This window comes from Aptenodytes forsteri, unplaced genomic scaffold, assembly GCF_000699145.1.
Source record: "Aptenodytes forsteri isolate BGI_AS27 unplaced genomic scaffold, ASM69914v1 Scaffold33, whole genome shotgun sequence".
In the NCBI taxonomy this organism is placed as follows: Eukaryota; Metazoa; Chordata; class Aves; order Sphenisciformes; family Spheniscidae; genus Aptenodytes; species Aptenodytes forsteri.
In genome coordinates this window covers 2,847,960-2,848,168 of record NW_008795037.1, presented here as the reverse complement: position 1 = coordinate 2,848,168, position 209 = coordinate 2,847,960, and positions in this window count along the sequence as shown.

Here is a 209-nt window from a genome sequence, read left to right as displayed (position 1 = left end):
AAACCACAGCACTGTACCAGCTACTAGGAAGGAAATTAACTCTATCCCTGCTGAAACCAGGACACTGGTGTGGCTCCACCTCGAGCACTGTGTGCAGTTTTGGGCGCCTCGATATAAGAAGGACATCGGGCTGTTAGAGTGTGTCCAGAGGAGGGCGACCAAGATGGTGAAAGGTCTTGAGGGCAAGACTTACAAGGGGCAGCTGAGGT